Source organism: Heptranchias perlo, chromosome 25, assembly GCF_035084215.1.
Source record: "Heptranchias perlo isolate sHepPer1 chromosome 25, sHepPer1.hap1, whole genome shotgun sequence".
Classification (NCBI taxonomy): domain Eukaryota; kingdom Metazoa; phylum Chordata; class Chondrichthyes; order Hexanchiformes; family Hexanchidae; genus Heptranchias; species Heptranchias perlo.
The window spans coordinates 21,834,770-21,854,403 of NC_090349.1; the positions used below are offsets into that span (position 1 = coordinate 21,834,770).

Genomic DNA, 19,634 nt, shown 5'->3' on the forward strand with positions numbered 1-19,634 from the left:
GAATAATGTGCTGTTTTTAACAGTTACTATATATAAAGTGCATTTCTAAACAGCAATTTAGACTGAGTATGTACAAGGTTTAGAAATATAGGAATGGGGGTAGGCCATTCAGCTCCTCAAGCATGTTCCGCCATTCAATGAAATCATGCCTGATCTGTACCCTAACTCCATATACCCGCCTTGGCTCCATATCCCTTAATACCCTTAGCTAGCAAAAATCCATCCATCTCCGATTTAAAATTATTAATTGAGCTAGCATCTACTGCTTTTTGTGGGAGAGAGTTCCACACTTCTACCAGCCTTTGCATGAAGAAATGTTTCCTAACTTCTTTCCTGAATGGCCTGGCTCTGATTTTAAGTCCGCACCAGTGAAAAAGGTTCCTCTCTATCTACCCTATCAGGTTAACAGTCAAAGTGGCTGAAACTCACCTTGGACGGTAGTGTAAAATGGGTGCTAGTAAATCTTTAGCACGTTTTGCACTCCGCCCGATTTTATTTCTATTGAAGTCAACTGAAAAGAAAATTGGTCAGAGTGTAGAACAGACTGCCGATTCACAATCGCCGGCTTTACACTCCCGCACAGGACAAATTCCAACCCCAGAAAGTCTGAATAAAACCATTTTCGGTTAAAAAGCGTTAAATTGGAGGTTTCACTTACTATTAAGAGGAATGGATTGTGGTGTGTTTGGTAAAATCAGATAACTGAGGCAAATACAATGGAGTCCTTTTAAATAAATGCATTACCTGGGAAGATCCCCTTGTTTTCATGCCCCGGTACATTATTCGATGCTGTATCACTATTGATGTCCTACGAGGATTAGGTCATATCTACCTTGGAGCACCAGCACAGTGTCAACATCTGCCTTACTGAGACTTTGCTTGTGAGTTTTACCCTTTGTTTGTAGTGATTCGCTGTGCAGCACATTTTACTGAGGACCCCAATCATTCAGTAAATTAGACTATGTTTCTAGCATTGCAGTTACACTCAGTTATATTCAGACATCTGCACTGAAATAAAGGGTCATGAAAAAAATTGGTAGGTTAAACAGCCATTTTAAATGTGTAAACTTAATGGGGATGATTTTAAACCCCAAGAACAGGTGGGTTGGGGGCGGGTGGGAGTTGAAAATAGTTGTTTTTTGGGTCGCGACCGCAACCCGGCTTTATTTCCGGGTTTAACGTCGGCGCATAAAAGTACAGGCTTCCCACTGGGAATGCCGAGTCCGAAAATTTTGATGTTGCGACCCAAAAAAACAACTATTTTCAACTCCCACCCGCCCCCAACCCACCTGTTTTTGGGGTTTAAAATCACTCCCAATGTTTCCATGTTCTAACAAAAATGTTACAAAAGGGTTAAGCTACATTACAACTTTGACCACACTTTACTGGCTGTGAAGCACTTTGGGACACCCTGAAGTTGTAAATGGCACTACATAAATGCAAATTCTTTCTTTGCAACATTAGGATCAATAATTCAGGATGTCAGAGTGTTTTTGTACTATAGTAATTTGTTAATGCAATTGATGCAAAAATCCCTGAACAAAATTCCAAGTACATTATGAAAAAAGGTGTTGGTACCATTAACTACCGCAAAATGATTTTATATCAGCATAAAGCAGAAGCAAATATGCCCCTTTATCTCTTAAAGGTCTTGAAATTGCTGCTTCTGAAATATGGAATTGCTGCAAAGAAAGCAACAAGTTTAATGATAGTTAAAATGGTGCTGCACAGATTATGACTCTGGCGGATCTATAAACTGGTTAATGTTAGAACAGACTTAAACGCGAAGGGATTATTGCAGTCGGGTACTGCGAGCCGGCAGTTTCCTGACCAGCAGTCCCTGTAAGTCCACGTCAGGAGTGCCCAATCGCAGTGAGACCTGGTACAATGAGGTAGAGCTTGTGAGGCGCCCATTGTATCTGAATTTTGCATTGGAGCCCTACAACTGGCATAGAACCTCAAGTTGCATAGTACAGCAGCCTTATGCTGGTTTCAGATGGGCGGGCTGTTTGGCCATTAATGAGCTTGCCTGAATATAGCATTAGGCGGGCCTTGAGTGCCAATGGGACGGCAGAGGTGCCATCCCCCTCCCCCCTCCCCCCAAATTTTCAATTCCTGGCCGCTCGTTCTTCAGGCGCAAAATGGACGGCTGTGAGTCAAGTTTCTCTCCCAGTTATTGCTTGGATTGAAGATGGATTTATATTCCCCCAAGATCAGTGTTGGGTCCGTTTTTGCTCTCGGTACATATTGATCATTTGGATTTGTGCATAGAGAGCAACCATAGCAAAGTTTGTTGATTAAACAAAAGTAGGGAGTTTGGAAGACTGTGAAGAAGACTGTAAAATACTTCAGGACAACTTAAATAGGTTAGTGGGGTGGGCAGACAGGTGGCACATGTAATTTAATGCAGAAAAGTACAAGGTAATAGATTTCGGGAGGAAAAACAGGGAATGGGAGTATGCGCTCAATGAAAAGGCAATGAAGGATGTGGACAAACAAAAGGCCCTGGGGATTCAAGGACATAATCCCCTGAAATGTGAGTGAAGGTAGACAATCCCGTAAAAAAACCAATAGCGTTTTGAGTTTATAAATAGGGGCATTGAATAGAAGAGTAAAGAGAAATGCTAAGTTTGTACAAGATTGAACTTGCATTTATATAACATTAACATGTCCTCAGGATATCCCAAAGTGCTTCATAGTCAATAAATTGCTTTTTGAAGCATAGTCACTGTTGTTATGTAGGCAAATGCAGCAACCAAATTGCACACAGCAAGGTCCTACAAACAACAATGTGATAAATGGCCATATAATCTGTTTTGCTAGTGTTGTTGAGAGATAGATTTGGCCAGGAGAACTCCCCTACTCTTCTTCGAATAGTGGCGTGGGACCTTTTACATCATTGCAATATTCCACCAGGCCTGTCACTGAACATGCAATAGGACTGCTCAAGATCCGATTTCAGTGCTTGGATCGATCTGGGGGAGCGCTTCAATACGCACCAGTGAGAGTGGGTAGAATTATAGTTGTCTGTTGCGTCCTGCACAACATGGCGTAACAGACAGGGCTACCGGTGGATGAGGCCCCATGCCCTCATCCAGCATCCACATCAGCCATCAACATTGAGGAGGAGGAGGAGGATGGGCAACCCATCGGCAGAGCAGCGGCTCACCTGGCTGCTCATAAGGCCAGGGTGTCACTAATATCTGATTCTCAACACCAGCCACCTCCCCACCCCCCCACCACCCTCTGCACAAAACAGTCCTAAGACTACACATACACCCACTGTAAACGCACCCACTGGGTGGCATCAAGTGTTGCCGTTCATGATGAAGCACATGAAAGGGCGCTTTCACAAAAGGGACTCAGAAATGGGCAAGAGGTGGCAGTAGTGGCGGAAATGCTAAGATTTAATGTTAGTTTAACAAAAACCAAATATAAATGAAAAACATGATAGTCTGTCAGACATCCTTGTGCAGACCCATCGTGATCACAAAATCTTAGCCTTTAGCTTCCTACTACTTCTACGTGGTGCATCCTCTGTGGCTGTAGTAGAGGTAGTGGCAGGTTGCTCATGTTCATGCCCTGACTGCTGAGATGCTCTAGGCCCACGCCCTCTGGATTTTGGAGCCCTTGAGGGCCCCTCCAAAGTCTGTTCCACCTGCACCTGTGCAGGGGCAGACTTAGCCACCTGGAGAGGAGGCAGCATTGCAGGTACTGGTTGAGAGGGGGACAACAGGTGAGATGTGGGAGCACTTTGAGTAGAGTCCCCACTTCTATGTCCCCTTTTGCCATCATCCTGGGCCAGGGCCACATCACTCCTACCACTCTGCTGGACAACAGTTTGGAGGATATGTGTAATGCCTTCTAAGGCCAGTGCTAATGTATCTGTCTGCCTGTTTAAGGCAGCACAATGTAGTTTGCCCTGAACCCGCAAGGCCGTTGTCAAGGCCTGAAGGGACTCATTTGTGAGCCGTGCTTGAAACTCAATGGAGGTTAGCCTTCTCTTCATCACAGACATTCCCACACTTACCTGTGTCACCAGTCCACTAATGCAGGAGGTAGACTCCTCCATCCTCGTCGCTATTGTGGACAGTGTGTGGGGCGCATCTTCCATTACCTCACAAATGTGCTGCTGTCTTTCGATCATTCTCCTTTTAAAGGATGGCCTCCGGGGTTCAGCATCTGCGTCCAGCTGAGCAGAACCTGGAGAGGAGTGCGCCCACCGACATGGACTCTCCACAGCTGCCTCTGCCACCAGTGTCTGCTCATGCTCACTTGTGTTTGGTGACTTACCCAGGTGCCAATTCAACTAACTAACCACTAGGACCCACTGAGGTGTACGGATGGCTCACTAAGATGTGACAGTGCACCCTCAGAGGCCAGGGCTCCTCTAAGGAATCGCCCTCTCCCATCACTTAGGTCGTTGAAGAGCCTGGAAGAGAACAGAAGGCAATATTAAGAATCATCACAGATGTAATGTTGCTTTGAGCATACTACGGCATTCAACATGCCAATCATTAATAACATCAATTCATGTCGTGTGTGATAAATGTTACAGTTCTGTCACCAGATGTTTGTGGGGTGCCAGTCTTGGCGTCCCTGACGGACAGGCACTCGAGGGCGTGGTTGATCTGCAGGGCCTTCTCTTTCAACTCTGTGAGGACCACTATTTGTTGTGGCCCCCCTCCAGTCCTAGCCCTCTCCCCTGCATTCTGAGCTCTCTTCTCCTACAAGGGGAGAATGTACAGATGTGTGAGTGAGTGAGGGTGAAGCGGTCAGCCGATGAATGCATTGCTTTGGGTGAGGCTGACTGTGAAAGAGATGCATCACAGGGTATCAGACAGATACATCACATTGGACCAGGATTGGGGTGAATGGTAGTGGTGGGTTCAAAAATGGGGAGTTGAGGAAGTGCTCAGGAAGTGAACATAAGTTGAGGATGAGCCTTAAGTGGGTGTGAGGAGTGATGTGATGGAGTAGTCTTGGCAGAGCAGAATGTGAGGGGTGGGGGGGGGGTGATGTGCACCATGGAATGCAGGAGAATCAGTAAGTGTACTCACTTTTGCTGACCTAGTTAGGTCATTGAAGCACTTCCTGCACTGCATCAGGTGCGGGAGATGTTGCTCCTGCTGGTCACCTCCACAGCCACCTCGAGCCAGGCCTTCTTGGTAGCAGGGGCAGGGCGCTTCTTCCTGTCCGCCAGGTAAAATATTTCCCTCCTTCTCCTCATCCCAGCCAGCAGCACCTCAAGTGAGGCGTCACTGTATCTTGGAGCTCACTTGCCCCTTTGCTGCTCCATTCTGCCCGTTCCTCGTTTCTCCAGCAAAAGCCATTGATGAAATGGCCCTTTAAATACAAATACTCCAGCTGACAGTAGGTCATGCGGGTACGCAGTCCGCCCGCTGCGCAGCTTTCAGACAGCAAGCCCGGGAGCCACGTTAAGTGCCATCAATTAAGTCGTGATCGTGTGGGGAAAGGTAGTTTATTTTTTCGGGTTTCCTGCGCGCCTATTGACCCCCCCCACCCCGCCAACGCTGCCCTCTCGCCGGCATATTAAAATCCTGCCCATTATCTTTTGTCTCAGAGGCAAGAGTACCACTCTTGCAACAATCTGGCCACACAGAAAACAGTGTGCAGTTTAGAACATCCAATTACAGAGGGTGTACAGCTTAGATTCACCAGAGATGGGAAACTAGTTACGATGGCAGGCTTGAGATACTGGGACTATTTCCTCTGGAGCAGAGCAGGCTAAGAGGATATTTAATAGTGAGTTTTAAAATTATGAAGGGCTTCGATAAGATGGATAGGGAAAGACTATTTGCTATGGTTCGGGAGTCAGAGATGAGGGAGTCATCAATTTGAAACTGTCACTGAGTGTGAGGATAGTGGTTATTCTTCACACAGAGAGTTGTTGGAGCATCGAATGCTTCTGCCACAGGGAGTGGTTAAGACAGAGCCCACTGCATCTTTTAAAAGGAAAAGTGGATAAACATTTGAAGAAGAGGAAAAGCAATGAGATTCGTTTTGGATTGCTCTAGCAACAAAATGCACAGACACGATGGGCTGAATGGCCTCCTTCTGTGCTGCAAACTTCGATGGCTCTAAAGAATAATCATTTTCTCAGTTCTTATTCTGCATTCAAAATTGAAGTTGACTAAAGTTATCCTCAAGTGTTTGAATCTCAACTGCACAGAAACAAGAACTTGTAACGCTCAATGCTTTCATTCATAGGTTTTCAAACTGGACCCCAAGTAGTTTGCCATGTGATTCCAAGGAGGTCCTGGAGGTTATCAGGCTTCTATTTGTCCTATCATTTTTGTGTACCCTTGCACTTATTGGCATGTTATTTCTGCTGCTGCATACTAATAAACAAACAACGTTCTTTGCAACGAAAGCAAAAAGAACTGAGTAGCTGAAAACTGTCTTTGGGAAGTTAGGACGACGGTCCCCAGGAATGTGTCAATTGGTGTGGGGTCACTCACACAGAGAAGTTTGAAAACTATTGCTTTAAGTGTCAGTTATGCAATCAATTTCTCTGTGCACAACAGCGACTTTTTTTGTGGAAACCACTGTAACTTGAATTTCTAAAGAAACCTGAACTGCCAAACAAAAACATGCGTGGTGAACCACATTTCATATCTCCCCATTAAAATCTCTACCAGTGCGGTATGTCAAAGATGACTGCTTCCATAAGTTACTTATCTTTTTTCAGTGGAGATAGCTCAGAATTCAATCACCAGATGTAGTCATTTGACATGAATCTATTTAATGGAATAGCCTTTATGGATGTGAAACTTTACCTGTGAGACTTAAAATTACATCCCTCATTCTCTGATGAATTTTGTGGATGAATTAAAGACTAGGATTTGCTTTGGGAAGCGTATATAGACAGGTTTACCCTACTAGAGAGACAATTGTGTAGTAAGCTCTGATTTTCAAATGTGAAAATGGGAATGTTGATTCTTATGCTGACACTGTCGATAAGTGGAGTCCTAAATTGCACACTCCATTATCAAACTTGTACAAGAACAAGACAGCTCATGGTTAAATGGGGAGTAAAATCGGGCGGAGTGTAAAATGGCCAGCTGATCAGATCCCATCAGTTTTCCACCAAGCGGGATAGGATAAAATTAGTCCACAAAACTCAGGCTATTGACAGTGAATGCCAAGGTTCCGCCAGAGATGGTAAAGTGGTTTTCCCATTTTAGTAAAGGTAAGAAAGAGAAGAAATTTAATGCAGCAATACCAATATCGTGGATGAGCTCATTTCTAGACCTGAAACTTTAACTAAGTAATTACTGAATTTACAAAGCAAGTATTTAAATGAAATGTCAAGTAAGTTGTTCAAGAAAATGAAGTAATCATTGGCAAACCCCAGCATTCCAGAGATAGAAAAGCTCTCTTTCATAATTACAATAAGTTAACTGAAACAACATTTCCTAATATCTCTAGAAATGCACTCAATGGTAGGCCTCAAATTATCCAACCCCCAAGTGGAAGTTGGAGGGGATATCCTTACTCAATTGTTTGTTCTACTGCTGGACTACACAGCTCCAGTCCATGTGGGAATCTATCACCATGTAGCCAGCTGCTGGAACATATCCATGGGCAATATTTCCTTTCTCAAACCATCTAGCATCCCTGGTAAACCACAGTCTCATCTGCTGTTTGGGGCCAAAATGCAGATAAGGAGAGATATTTCCTGCTTCTTCCGCACACCACAGAGCACTGGTTACCCAGTAAGGCAATGAAGAATCCTCTAGAGAAATTCTGATGCAGTTATTAATTGAAGGAAAGCCTTGTACAGCTCATGTAAATCTCAAACCTGGAAGCCTTGTAAGCATGAGTATTAACATACCTGAATTTAATTTCATTTCCATACTTGCCAGCTCATCTTACTTCCATCAGCCAAACCATTAGAAAGTGATTTACGTTGTATGCTGGCTTTTCAAATTGGCTTATTGCTATCAGCTGCCTTCAGGGCTTGTTTAATGGCTCCACATTTCCCTGAAATGACATTACCAGCATTTCTCTCCTTGATTTGCTGTGAATACCTACAGGCTTGTGTCAGCCAGAGTGAAAGGGCCTCAGAAATCAAAATTGTCCCAAACAGTTTCACTACAGTGAGGGGAGCCTTCCACCATTGGGGAATGCAAGATGCACTGTGCACAGTCTATTCTCCACCTTTCATTTCATTTATTTTTGCATTAAATTACTCTGTTTAAGTCAGCTTTGGTCTGTGGTTAATATATGAAGTTTCGCTTGAAAGTGGGACAATTGGTAGAAGCCAGTAGGAATTTCTGTTAATAAAAGGAGTGGGTCCCAAAAATAACACCGAGAGCAAATGGTGATATGTTGTTTTGAGGAAATAGTTAATTTGCACAATTATTTAAACATATTAAATGAATCAATGATTGTTATAAGGTTTGTGCTTGTAATGCCCCAAGCCACTATTTTAAGTAACACGGAGCATTAAGGTACGAATGAACTGCAACACTCAGTGGGACACATAGACAATTTCTGATATGGTGAGTTTCAAATTTCAGCCAGGTCAATGAGGAGGGTGGAAAAATCAGAGTAAATACAGTAAAGTTCATAGTATGCATATTTGATCCAAGAAACTTTAGAAACAAGTGACTATGTCCTATGCAGCAAATCGTGGGAGCGCTATCATCACAAGGACCTGGTGGTTCAAGAAGGAGGTCCACCATCACCTTCTCAGGGCAAGTAGGGATAGGCAATAAGTGTAGCCTTGCTCAAAGCCACCTACCTCCTGGAAACAAATTTTTAAAATGTCACAAAATAAAACAGGGCTGAGGTAACGGGTTGCTTCCTTGCACTGTCAGTTGGGGAATGATGCATGATGTAGGAGAGACTAATGAAGGTTGAAACAGACCATAAATGTAAACTGAGGTCATATTTTTGGAAAAACCTTAACAGAATCTTCAGCATCACCTAGTGTAAGAAAAAAAAAGCATACTATTGGTTTTATTAATATTCAGGTAAGTCCTGGAGTTTGCACACATTGTTTAAGTTGTAAAGAAAATTAATTATAAAAGAATAATCAGCAGCTGCACATCAGAAAGTAAATATTAACCATGACAATTTAACCTATCAATAGCATTAGTCACAGGGTTTGTTTCTGGAAATTGCATGACATGTACTAGACCTGAGCGAACAAAACAAATAAGCATGGAAAAATATGTTGTCAATAGGGCAAATATTACTAACAAGTCATTTGCCCAGAAAATAAAATGCACAACCTAAGACAAGAAAGGACACTGCTCATTCTCAGGACCTGCCTGACCTTCCTATAGTCAACAACAATTTCCCAGTCATGTCGTTTGAGTTTGCCATTGTCCTTTTCTCCCTGTAGGTTTGGATATGACAGTGCCCTGACCGGAATCAATATCTATTGCTGTTGGTGCTTTTATGAAACCTATCTATAATCACTTATTCCACTTCCTGATCCATTTCTATTGATTAGTTACTTAAATGCAACACACTTCTGACAAAATGTTTAATATTCCCAGAATTGTAGGCAACAGGTCTTGCAATAAATAAATGGGAATTTTGATTTACTGGGCAATAGAATGTAATTGATATTGATATAAACTGACAGTGAAGAATTTCAAACACCATTTAAAGATAATAAGAGATAGATGTGTCCATCTGGCATTTAAATCAGCATTGCAATATCAGTATTAGAATATTGGAAATGCATCCTTGGACCATCAGGAGGGAAAGACCTGTCAGAAAGCACTGATGTATGGCTGCTCATATGTGGGCTTGTCTATCAGTTTTGGGTTTCAAATAATGCAGTCACAGCATCTATAAGCTACCTCTGCTGTGTTCTAGGGCAGCAGGGATATTAATCACTTGATCAATGCCACAGCTTCTGAACATTTTCCCCAGTGACATTTTGGGATATATCAAATTTGTAAATTGAGTTTGGGAGTGTCATCAAAATCTTACAATTATAACTAGTGGTTCATCACATTTCACCGGGTGAAAATTGTTTGTGGATTACAAATAAAAAATAGAAATGAAAACACAAGACATTTAATTATGGAAAATGAAAAGTGCATCTTCTCAGGTGAACTTATGGACATCTAGACTGCAGTTAGTATTATTCTTAATTTTAGGGAGCACAAGTTAAAAATTAGGAAGTTAGGAGTAAGACAGGAAGCCAAGCAAAACCTATTCACCCAAAGTATAATGGAGTTGTGGACTAAGTTACCAGAGATGTCTATAGATACAGACCATATAAATGGGTTCAAGTGACATCTAAATGACTCTCTGGAGACAGTAGAGTTCAGGGGATGTGGTGAAGATGATGGGTAGGTAGAATGCATCATTTGAAAGAGGGATGGAGTTGTTAAATTTAATGCCTTTCCCTATTCCTAAAAATTCTTTAGTGAAGACTTTGAACACTTCCACCTTTGGCATTTCAACAAAATGTGAACACAATTTAGATAATCTCTCCCAGTTGTATGTTAAGAATCTACAGTTTGGGCAGTTTAATCCAGCATCCATCGAATGGTTGTCCTCAGTTCAGAGGCAGATTTTGTACTGGTTTGTCAAACATGTCTGATAAGCAATAAGGATAGAGTATAGAATGGGCACCCATCACATTGGTGCAGTGGACAGTGTTCTTCTTAGCTTGATTATATGACAATATAATCCCCACCATTTACACCATCCCCGCTTATCACAGGCAGCCGCCTATATTGGGCAAATTGCGCTAAACATTTGCCAGTACCATAGCAATCAAATACAAAGGCACTACTTAAAACATATTAAACGCTCTGGCAATCTGTACTTAGCGATGTAGTAACAAGCTTCCTGCTTTATATCACAACAAAGAAGCCCTTTTACATTTTCTAAAATGACATTGATAAATAGATATCATTCATTCAAAAATCTCCAGTCAGTGTCAGGATGTGATTGATCCAAGTACTGAAGCCTGGGGCTGCTTTCGTTTAATAGTGTGCGAGATAGTTAACACGTACAGGCAGAAAGCTGAGCTTCATATTATGTCACGGGTAACCCAGTTTTGCCTGTAGAAGAAATAGAACCTGTGTAGGGGCCGCAGATGCCAATGTCCTGAATCTGGCAGCGAGGCTCTGCTGTACTATTATAGCGGTTCAGTCATTTAAAAATAGTCCCTGTGTACAAAACACAACCAACAGTTTATACTCCAAATCCTCTGGAGAGTGTCTGAGGCTAATGTTTCATTCCTACAACCCATGATGGTTTTACCATCCATCGCTTATAGCGGGCAGATCACATTTACACCAACATGCCCACTATAAGCAGTGGAGACTGTACCTTTAATATGCCTGCACTAAATCTGGTTGGGTGCAAAGTCAGAGAAGAAAATCTTCCTTCCCGGCCTTTAAAATTGCTGCCTGACTGAACATTACCATAAAGCAACTTTTACCTATTTATTTCAGTCTTAATATAAAACTGCATCAGTGGGACAAACAGTTGCCTCACAAATCAAATTTATATATACGTGCTTCCTTGATCGTACCCAATCAGGAACATTTAGCAATAGAGCAAAACATATATTTATTTGAAACATTTAACTATATATGGTGCAAAATTCAGGTTAAGCTTTTACAAGTGCAAAAAAGATCTAAACTACCAGTATTTCAAAATTCTAAAAAACGATGTGACGTCAATAAAGAAGGAAATTGAAAGAGGTTGAAATAAAGCAATGATGTTAATACACATAGCAGGGACAACATTAAAGGTCAAAATTAAATAAAGTGGAAGTTCTCCTACACTGAAATTGAAATTAAACCTGAAAAAAGATGATTCTATTCTATTTTGTTGTGGAAATGCAAACATCTACAATTTGCTAAGCTGTCAGGATTCAATTTTGAAGATTTTGGATGGTTCTAATTCTCTTGTGGAATGGCATAAAAATCAAGATTGCTGCAAAGTTTAAGTATTATGGTGCCCAGGACTGAATTTTGTGCACTTTAACTTCAGATTTTCTGATCCCAAACCAAAATGCACAAAGTGGAACTATTCCCCTGGACTCTAATTCACTTCACCTTCAATTTCTCTTCAGTTCAAAAATGGGTGTTGTCAGTTTGCTTTGCAATTTGATGACAAGAGTGTCCAAGTACAATCTCACACAAAAATAAAGACAGAAAATGGCTGGAGTGTAATTCTCACTTGCACTGAGGAGCAAAGATTATTTCTATTCTTAATGAAAACTAAAAGGACTCACTACTGAGCTGCCCCTCTTCCATCCATCTGTACATCACAGTTTCAGTAATTTTGAATCATTTGTGTAGCAAGAATTGACATGAAACTTCAATTCAGTATAGCTAATTCAAAACAACACGTTGGCATCAATTTTGGCACTTTCATTTACAGAAATACAATATATATGTCTTTGAACTGCATTTTGCAATATTAGCAACAAATAGGTTCATGACTTTGTTAAAATAGCAGAATTAATACTAAGATCCTAATCTGTTTATCATAATGCCATTGTTAAAAGAGTAATTTAACAAATATCTGTTATTAATATCGACGATGTGGAGATGCCGGTGATGGACTGGGGTTGACAATTGTAAACAATTTTACAACACCAAGTTATAGTCCAGCAATTTTATTTTAAATTCACAAGCTTTCGGAGGCTACCTCCTTCCTCAGGTGAACTTGGTGTTGTAAAAGTGTTTACAATTAATATCGACAACATTGTTTCAAGGCAAAACTGTGAAATCCTGCTTTGCAATGTCAGCATATGAACACATTAACACATTCGTATGAACTCTGGCTGCTATTTGAACAAAGGCATTAGCTTTTTAAAAATGTATTTTACAACAGCAAGAGCAATATACCTGTCCGTATTAATGAGCTGACCAGGACCCTGAATCATTTGCAGGCATTGCTGTTTGGTTAGATTGAAGCCTTAATCTTTCCTGCTTCTAATCATGTGACCATAGATACTAGATAGGCTAAGACAAAAAAATGACAAGTAACAGGAGAGTGCAACAAAGATCAAACAAGAAAATAATTTGAAGGATAGACAGAGCAAATAAAGAAAACAGTGAGAGGCTGAATAAGGAAGAACAATATGCTACATTAGTAAGAGATTTTTCATCATTGGAGAAAGGGATACCAAGCAGGTAAATAAGTGAGACCCAAAGCATTTGTTCCTAGTCCTGGACTTCATCACTATTGTAGGAGCAAGTGGAAATGCTGGGTCTGGGAGACGGCAAGGATGAAGTGTAGGCCCCTTCACCTCCCCCCCACCTCCAACGCAAAGCCCCAATACTGGGATCATTGGCAAAAATGACTATCTTTTAATAAAATCTACTGAATAACGTGTACTGAGGAATGGAGATGAGGGTGATATTAAGAAATAGCTATTTCTCTATATTCACATTGACTGGTGTGTCACACTTTTCCACCACCTCCAAGCTCCATACTTTACCACCACCACCTCTTGGCTTCAGACCATCCTCAGCCTCACCACTTACTCCCTCCCTGCTGGTTGCAGCAGGGCCCTGGGGCTGCAGCCTGGAACTGGGACATAATCTCAAATGCAACAAAGTAAAGCACGCCTGCTGAGTCCGATTTTACATCTCCATGGGAGGTGAGAGGAAAGAGAGACATACGGCTTTCTGACTGACACTGATCCCATAGGAATACACATACTAAATCCCTGTGTGCGCTTTTCAATGCAATACCCCAAAAAGAGGCACAGAAACATACAGTTAAGTACTGAGAAAGGGTGATAGAAACAATTGTAGACCATAACAATCAAAGTCATTGTTGAATGGCACGTTTTATTTTTTGTTTGCCAGCAACACCACTGAAAATAGTAACAAAATTAACCGTACAAGGCCCATTTGTTTGTGACACAGATCTTTGATGGTGCATTTTACAACCCCAGACAAAGGGGAAAAAACTGTTAGGTGCACCAAATAGAATTGCCCACTGACCCCAGTTACACAAAGTGGAATTGCTAGCACATGTGGAGTGACACACATCACAGGTCACACACCTCAAGCCAAAGGAGGCACCACATGGAACCTAGAAAATGGAAAACCATGGATCAACAATGCAGACAAAAAAAAGACAAAAGAAATACAAAGAATGGAAAAATGTGGAAGTGGGAAGAAGAGATCAAAAGAGTTAGGATACTTGGATATAGAACATTCGCTGGAAAGCTAATAAGAGAGTTCCCATTGTGCCAGCAGCAAGGCCTGAGCCATTTTGAGGCCTCAGTATTATAGTCTTGCCAGTTGGCCAGTGTAGGAATTCGAGCAGGTGCACATAAGACCAGGGGGGGAATCGATCATGATTGGGGGGGGGGGGTGCGGGGCGGGGGGAAGGTGGGGGGAGCCTGAGGCAGCAACAGCCCACAGTATGTTTCTGAGCCCAGAGGAGCACTCCTACTCCTGCTGACCCCACGAAAATTAAATCAAAAAAGATTTGTGGCCATTTTTGGAAATGACCACCTGGGACAAAATGGGTGGAGCCTCCACGGTGCACGCTCCACTCATTTACCCCTCAAAATCGCAATTGGACTCCTTTGCATGTAATAGGACACCAATATGCATATTAAAAGGGCCTACTGCTACAGGCAGGCGATCGGCTGCCCATCTGAAGTCCCCTTCCAAGACGGACTACCAGCATAAAAGGGGCGGGCAGTGATCTGACGCCATTTTCAGGCCACCTGTTCAGGCCAGACGGGCTGACTTAAAATCAGGACCATGTGTTGTATCAAAAGCCATGATACATTAGAGAGTGCTATAATGAGAAGCTACTGTATTGCCTTGTTCTGATCTGTCGGTTGCACGTAACTATTACTTCAAAGAAGAGGTAAAATCTCTAGAATTCCACTAATTTCCTATTATGCATCCAGCCGATGCTTCACTGAACATAATTTCAGATATGACCTACTTATTTTTCCTTTTCATTTTAGAAACCCCTTCAAGCAAAAACGTTTCTGTGCTTTCCTGACCCATTACTGCATTCTGGTTGTGATCTTTCCTTTCACGAAGGATAAAGCAATAAAATTCCCCTGGCACGCCAGGATTTCAGAAGAGCTCCCTCAATGAGCTGGCGTCTGAGATTTTATGAACTTTGATGCTCATTCACAAAAATTCAGAAACAGTCCATCATTAACAAAATCCATTTAAAATTCACAATCTGTTTGCCTGCGTAGTTTTGATGGACATTAACTGCCCAGTAATCATAACAGAAAACAAATGCAGAACACGTACATTAGAAGATAAAATGTTAACCTAATGCAGTCTCGGAGCTGAATTTCACTGTTACACTTTCAGCTGTCTATTGAATAATTTATATATTACATTTAGTGCATGATTTGTTTACTCCTAAGGCATCACATTTGATATTCAAATTATAGCCTCGATTTTAACTCGGGGCGTGACTGTAGTGTGGGGAGGGGAGGGGCGAGCAACAAGCTCGCGCAGCCTCACCGTACAATACCCAGGCCATTTTATTCCCCCTCCCCCCAGTCTCATTACCATTTGAGATAACTGGGCCAGGCAGAGTCATTAGCATTGAGGAAGGTGAGGCTGGCAGCTTACCTCAGCGGGGTGTCTATATTTTCTTCGTAACCCTTCATTCACCTCAGCAAACTTCACAACTTCAAGCTGCTTTCTCAAGGCTGTGACCTCCTCATTTCCAGTTTCTCTGTGCCATCCTAACTCTTTTCCCTTTCCTCTAGGTCCTTCTGAACAGCCAGAGCCCCCTGAAGAAGAGAATTCAGAGGAGCCAAATCCTCCCGAGGAAGCACCGCCACTCGCTCTATCACAACTCAGACATTGACACAGCGTGTAGGTTAGGGGCATCTATAAATGGTGAAACACCAAGCATGAGTGGGCAGCAAGAGGTACTGGTGTCAGGGACAGCCCAGCAGAGAGTTCGTTGGAGAGTGAAGTCCTCTTCCAGTTCTGTTGATGACAATAGAGATGAAAATTCCTTGCGAACCACCTGTGGGAAGAAAACTGATGGCCTCACATAAGAGTTGTACCAGCTATTGGAAGGCCTGCCAAAGAGTTTCACCACTATGACTGAAAGTGTGGAGGAGTCGGCTTCTGGCCTGTGTGCTGTCATATCACATGGCATCAGCACTCTGCAGTCTACCCTAAAAAGTTTGGTCACCTCCAAGGAGAATGCAGCTGAGCCCTCACAAAGGGAGTCACTGTCACCAGCTATGAACGGCTGCCATGCACAGGCTCTACCTTAGGGAGATTGGTGCACAGAATAGATAGGGGCTTTGAAGACTCTTGGGTCAAATCTGTGCTCCACCTTGGAGAGATCGATGGAGCAAATGGATAGGGGCTTTCAAGGAGTCACTCATCTTCTGAAGTCTGCTCTCCCGCAGATGAGTGGAAGTACTGAGCCCCTGTCCCACAGGGTGGCAGTGGCTCAATGGGAGCGGCATGTGTTGGCCTCTCTCAGGATGTTGGGTGTGAAATGAATGGAAGGCAATTGTTATGTATGCCAATAAATTAATCGTCTTCATCACATTTGGCACTTTGGTCTACAGTGTTGTTTAATAGCAGCTTCTGAATCTGCATTGTCAGAATGTAAGTGATACAGAAGTGGTCAGAATGGTTTGAATTTACTTTAATGCAGGATGAAAGAAGTTGATGTAACGAGGACTGTTGATGCAGAGGGGCTTTGTGCAAAGTTCCAGAGCAGGGGATTGGGAGATTCACCAGAATCGTTGAGCAATTAGCTCATCCCTCACAATTATTGCTGTAAGGCATTGAGATGGCTGCTGCCTCACCTTCCTCATCTGATGAGGACTGCTGCTGCTGCACCTCCTCCAAATGCACAGCTCTCTTTACTGTGAGGTTGTGCAGGACACGATACAGCAGAGTGATGCTGGATGCTGTTTGTGGGGCCGCCTGAAGGGAGCCCCCAGATCCATCCAGATACCTGAACCTCTGCTTCAGCATCCCTATGGTGTGCTCAATAATCATCCGGGTGGTCTCCTGGCCTTAATTAGACACGTGTTACTCAGGTGAGATGGGATTTCGGAGAGCTGTCATGAGTCACGTCTGTGGGGGTATCAGCCATCATGCAAGGTTCCTGGGAGGGTCTAATATTTGGGGGGGGGGGCGGCGGATGGGACCGTCTCGCAGGATAAACGCCCTCCAAAAACCCGAAGATAATGTACGACAGTGTAAAGAACCCAATAAGTAACTGAACTAATGTCCTGCAGAATGAACACCAACTGGCTTTAAACAATTTTCTGGTAGACAAGAAATTGTTCATTCACTTCTCAGATTTCTCTCTTCCTCTGAAAGGTTCATCCAACCCTTAGACAGCTGTAGAATTTCTTTCACCAGAAATGCCACCTTTAAACTGTCAAGACAACCTCTTTAAGTTTCAATCAATGTGACTGTGCACTCAGTAACCCAATGCTAATCAAAAATTACTTTATGTTCTTCATGCGGTTTTTCTTATTCTGTTAACTTCCAAACCCATGATTTGACACACTTAAATTGCCTGTCCCCTCCATTTCATTGTATCAAGTGTGTCCTGAAACTGCAGTTAGTTACATCAGACATTCTTTTATTGGACTACACTCGTTCAGACACCATGATTTTTTTTAATAGAATAATATTTGCTGCCATTTGTTGTTTAAGTAATTGCAGGCAATCAGCTGTGCAAACAAAGCATAAGGGATAGCAAGGTAGTGTAATAGGGATCATTTAATTTAAAGTGTGGAATATACAACGCTTACCGAAAGAAGCAGAATGGCGCTGCTCCTGAATGACGCCATGGTTCACTGGCATTGCTGGCCCTCATCACGAATCGCGCGATCACGAGTTAAAATCGGGTCAGGGTCCGAATGGCATCATCTGCGGCGAGGGCCTCACACGCCTCTCAAAACTCGGGAGTTAAAATGGCAGCAGGCATCAACATCATAGGACCCCGATTTGCTCACGGCCGCCTAAAAAAACGGGCCCAGTTAAAATGGTGGCAGGCAGGAATCGAGTGGTAAGTTTTCAGAGGAAATCATGCAGTACATTTCCATTGTCTTCCTGGTATGTGTAATGTAATTTACATTAGCCTGATATTTTCATCATACTACAATCTTTGCTACATTCTGTTTAATATTTCTCTGAGTACAGAGATTTCTGCCCACATATCTATAACCATCATTTAACTTCATCTCCATATCGGATCTGTACGGCTACTTTACAACAATATTCTCCCTTTTCCTGGTGCCCTTTAGCAAGTCAGGAATATTTTTCTCATCCTTCTTCCAACTCCGCACAGTAGTTAACCTCAAGTCCACCTGATCGATGACAAATGGTCGTGCAGCTTACCTCTGCAACATGCTTGTGGGCAGTGCTGCCTGATTGAAAAAGTCCTCCTTTTTCTCTATTATATAATTAATAAGGGCTTCCATGGCCCGGTCAGTAAAGTGGCTATACCAACCTATCGCTGGACCATTTCTCCAAAATTTTGCTCACTTATTTGGATTCACAAAGTGTTTACTCATTTATACCAGTTAAGTGACTTGTTGGTTATGTCTTAATTGGCCTCAATATTCACTTCGTTTACCTTATTTCATTGGGTTGCTATAACAGGATAAATTTGGGTTTTTTTGAGTATTTGGAGTGCTAAATTTTTGCGGACTTTAAGAAAAAGTAGTAGTTAATTCAATGTAAGTAAAGATTTCATTAGATATTGGTGTTCTATGTGAAACATTTTACATGTCCTCACATATGATTTTGCATGTGTTGAGATTTTGTCAAATAGATAGGATATCAAAATCCTGGTAACACACGACAACAACAACTTACATTTATATGGCGCCTTTAACGTAGTAAAATGTCCCAAGGCGCTTCACAGGAGCGATCAAACAAAATTTGACACCGAGCCACATAAGGAGGTGTTAGGAGAGATGACCAAAAGCTTGGTCAAAGAGGTAGGTTTTAAGGAGCGTTTTAAAGGAGGAGAGAGAGGTGGAGAGGCGGAGACGATTAGGGAGGGAATCCCAAAACTTAGGGCCCAGGCAGCTGAAGGCATGGCCACCAAAAGTGGAGCGATTAAAATCAGGGATGCGCAAGAGGCAAGAATTGGAGGAGCGCAGAGATTTCAGAGGGTTGTATGAGGTTACAGAGCTAGGGAGGGGCGAGGCCACGGAGGGATTTGAAAACAAGGATGAGAATTTTAAAATCGAGGCATTCCCAGTCCAGGAGCCAATGTAGCACAATGACAATTCAACTGTCTCAGCTTCCTGTCATGTGATGCCATCCCATCTTGATAGTTTTAAATCACAGGCCTGGTCTCACCCTCTCCCCCTGACAACAAAATTCAGCTTCACTTCAGGAAAGCATCAAAATGCATCATTGAAAAAGCATCATCATTCATAATATGAATTATAATTACTGAGGGCTAGATGAAACAAGGCTTAAATACAATCCTTTGACATTGGGGATTAATACAGGCTGGATTGAGGAGATAAAAAATGTTGTCTTTGCCCTTAATAAGCATTTGTAAAGGCATACTGCTTGGATAATATGGGGGTTAAATTGATTAACCCCCGAATACAGACGCTGGGATTGCGGTGCGCGATTAACCCGCGCCTGGTCGTTGAGATGCAGGCA

General features: G+C 42.5%; 1 long non-coding RNA gene across 1 annotated transcript in view; it reads right to left on the reverse strand.

Moving 5' to 3' along the window:
* The window catches only part of LOC137342373 (uncharacterized), a 126,875-nt gene that overhangs the window by 81,590 nt on the left and 25,651 nt on the right, over positions 1–19,634 (reverse strand). Inside the window, exon 2 of the long non-coding RNA XR_010967241.1 lies at positions 17,759–17,968. This is a non-coding gene — a long non-coding RNA (uncharacterized lncRNA). The remainder of the gene's footprint in view (positions 1–17,758; positions 17,969–19,634) is intronic.